Source organism: Orycteropus afer, unplaced genomic scaffold (assembly GCF_000298275.1).
Source record: "Orycteropus afer afer isolate SDZICR_OR568_19922 unplaced genomic scaffold, OryAfe1.0 scaffold00179, whole genome shotgun sequence".
In the NCBI taxonomy this organism is placed as follows: Eukaryota; Metazoa; Chordata; class Mammalia; order Tubulidentata; family Orycteropodidae; genus Orycteropus; species Orycteropus afer.
The window spans coordinates 5,027,809-5,031,606 of record NW_006921766.1 but is presented as its reverse complement, the minus strand read 5'-3'; positions in this window follow the sequence as shown (position 1 = coordinate 5,031,606).

Here is a 3,798-nt window from a genome sequence, read left to right as displayed (position 1 = left end):
AAGCATTAAGTAGAAGTAGTTTATAGTGCTCCTGTGTGCATTATGGCAGCAAGTGTTTTTTTTTTTTTTTTTTTTAAACTTGAAAACCACAAAGCAAGCAAGTAACTCTTGTCATCAGCTAAACTTTTCTGGCACAAATTTCCTGAGAACAGTCTCTGCAAACATTTTTAAGAGCATTTTTAACATATGCTCCCAGGAAAATTCTTGTCACAATTTTGGAGAACAAACTCAATTTGCACACTTCCCACTTTCCTTACCCAATAGCAGTGTGAGTTAACCTGTTGTTGTGAGCTTAGTCTGAACACCTTATTTTGGAGTTCTGCTGGCACATTCTCTCCTTTTGATAAATCCCCTGCTCAGGGGTGTTGATCACCCACAATGGAGTTGCATTTCTTCTTCAAGAGTTTTGCCTACTTTGTTAAGGAGCTTTGATTGATGAGAATTACTCTCTTCATGTTGCTGATCTAATAGGCCTCATTTTCATGGTGAGTTGATTCTATCAACAGTTACTGCTGCAGAGAAGCCTCATTGAAAGGGCAAATTCTGGCTGAGCCTCCAAAGAAACAGGTACCAGGAATGATGCTGGCCTGTGGTCCTATGAGAAATGTGGGGAAATATTCACAGTACAGAAGCAGTTAGAACGTTACCAGGAGCTTCTGTATTTTGTAAAACCTTCCACCTGTCATGTTTGCAACAAATCTTTTAGCACAAATTTCCAGCTCTGGAGTCACTTCCAATCCCACATGACCTTAAGTGCTTACTGAAGTGCAATAAGATCAAACTGTGATACTCTGGGAAACGAGAAGATCTTTAGATTGTGTGGGTATTAGCAAAAGCTTAAGAAACTAACATAAGTTAGTGGAAAGGATAAAAAAGGATGGATACTATATGTCACAGATTTCTTTAAGATACATAACTGCATAGTGAGGGAAATTCATTTCTGGTTACAAGCATTAGGCATTTCATACAACTTTTTTTAAATCTACAATAATTATTGTAGTCATAAAAATCCAATTTGCAGATCAGAGTGCAACCAAGATCCAATACCATTGGTTAAGCAATTAAAGATATCTAAAAAGGGATGACCATTCTTAGCAAAGGAGCTCTGATAGCATAGTGCCTAAGGCACTTGACTGCTAATCAGAAGGCTGGTGGTTCAAACCCACCAGCCACTCCTCAGAAGGAAGACTGGGCAATTTACTTCTGTAGTAATACTGCCTTGGAAACCCAAGGAGGGGTTGCTGTGAGTCAAATCTGACTCAACGGCACATAACACAACAACAACATGCTTAGCAGGTACTGAATGTAACCAAGTAGCTTTCTGGCTACTTATCAGATATTTTCTAATACATATTTTTACTTCTGTGATATTTATCCAGGTACAGCAGGAGGTGTTATCAATGACACAAACTCCTCCCTGGTGGATTAGAAGGAAATCAAGGACTACTTTATTATCTAATACAACCTTGGCAAGAGATTCTTCTGTTGGGCTGCCATTCTGTCTGCAATATCATCAGCAATTTGAGCCATGGTAGAGTGCAAATAGATTTTTCAAGGTGAGGAATACCACGATTAGGTAGAAGTGCACGAAGGAGCACCTATCCTACCCCAGGTTTTTTAGTTCTGGTTTATGTGACAGCATAAACTCTCTCATCTCGGGTAAAGATCTTTAGATCACTAGTCTAATGTATGCTTTCATTATAGTTTATATCTAAATGAACTCTTAGAAGACCTAACATATATTGACCTATCATATTCCAACCATTTAAATAAGATAATGAATGCCCAGGCATGAGGATTGTTACTTGGGTTTTGTTCTCTTACAGTAGGATAATTTGATCCTCCACAAAAAAATACATACCCATAAGGGGCACAAATTAGATTTTATCTGCTGTGATCAAGTGGAGGAGGAATTGTTCAGTTGACTTGTTTGAACCAAGGTTCTGTTAATTACTACAAATAGGCAAGTATCTAATCTTAGCACATTAAGGGACGAAATGTTACAGGGAGGTCATGCTAGGGAAGTTCTAATGAAATCCAACCAGTGTATAGGGGAGTTGAGATATTGCTATTCAGGACATTGTGGGGTTGAATTGAAACATAATAGCCTTTTTGGATTTGGGTTAAATTGTAACATGACCCACGAGATTTTGTTGACACTGTGAGGGGATGTCATAGTCTAATGCATGTGGCCTGTGTAAGGGTGATGTTAACATTAACAGGAGCATTGGGTATAAGACTGTATTCAGTACAGAGGTTACTAAGGGATCTGAATTTTTTCATGCCCAGGTGGTGAATGGCAGATCCAGTAGTCAGTGAAATTGCTGGCACTAGCTACTGATTGAGCTAATTTGACAAATGTATTTTCTGTCCAAACATTAGAAGAAATTGTTAGAAATAGAACAAGTCTCAACTTTCATTTTGAAATAAAATTACTAAGACAGACCACAAGTTACATAGTAAAGCTGGAAACACAAGAATTATCACAACTACTAAACAAAGTCTACAAAACTCAGGAACATGCATGGGATCTTCTTGTTCCGTGATCTTTGGACTAGCTGTCTGCCTCAGATGTTGTCTGCTTCTGGCCACCAGGGCACTTACATGCAATTTTTAAGTATCCAGATGGTTGTTGTTGTTGTTGTTGTTATGTGCCGTCGAGTCGGACCCGACTCATAGCGACCCCTCCTAAGGTTTCCAAGGCAGTATCCAAAGGGATGTTTTAGTTTTTTAAAGTTGTGATAAATGAATCCTGTGCTTAATTCCTTCTACTTTGGCTGCACATTGATTAGTGAGGAGAAATAACTATGGTATCTTCCAGTGGGATACTAATGAGTCCTTCAGTTGATGTCCTTTCTAATACACATACTCTCCTAGGAAAATGCTAGGTAGATTCTGAAGGCTAAATTTGTTTATCAAAGGCTTATTTAATCTGTGAAAAATATCTCTTAGAATATTGGGTTAAAGATTGGCAGTACTTTAGTAATGAAGTTTGAATAAGGTTGAGGTCAGTATAAGTAACATAAGGGAGGATTGTAGTTCTTCCAGTAATTGTTTCATAGAGGGTATGTTTATGGTGCCCAAATGGTGTGGACCTCAAGTTCAAAAGGATGAAGTGGAAGACCTTAGTCCAGGAAAAATTTAAGGCTTCACAAAGTTTCACTATTTGGGTCTTTATTATTATATTAATTCTAAACAAGAAGACTAGGGATGATAGGGACAACTCAGCCTTTGGGAAATAGGAAAATGTCAGCATAGTTCTTAGATGGCTTGACTGGTGAAATGAATTCCATGACCACTACAAAGAGTTTTTGGTGCTCCCCAGATGGGGATGAAATTTTCAAGAAGTTTTTTGACTACCATAGGTGCAGTAGCATGATGGCAGACACATCCTTCAACCCAAAGTGAAAATGTATTTGCAATGTATAATCAATGTGAAAATTATTACAAATACATATTTATAACCATTTGTGGGTGGGAGCTGAGTAAAATCTCACTGCCATTCAAGCGTAGGCCAAGAATGTAAATGGTATTGTACAAAAGGGTCTTTAAGGTTTTCTTGGGATTGTAGCAAGGGCAAAAAGAGCAGTGAATGACAACATGTTTGGCAGCCTTGAAAAATTTTTCCCAGAGGTGTTTTTTTAAGGTGTCAATCATTTTATCCTGTCCCATGTGTGAACCTTGGTGTGAGGCTCACATAGGAACATACAGAAGATTGGGTAAGACAGTCCATAATTTGGTGGCATGATCTTGATAACTGTGTATCTTTTTACACATCTGAATCTCATCCATTTGGGC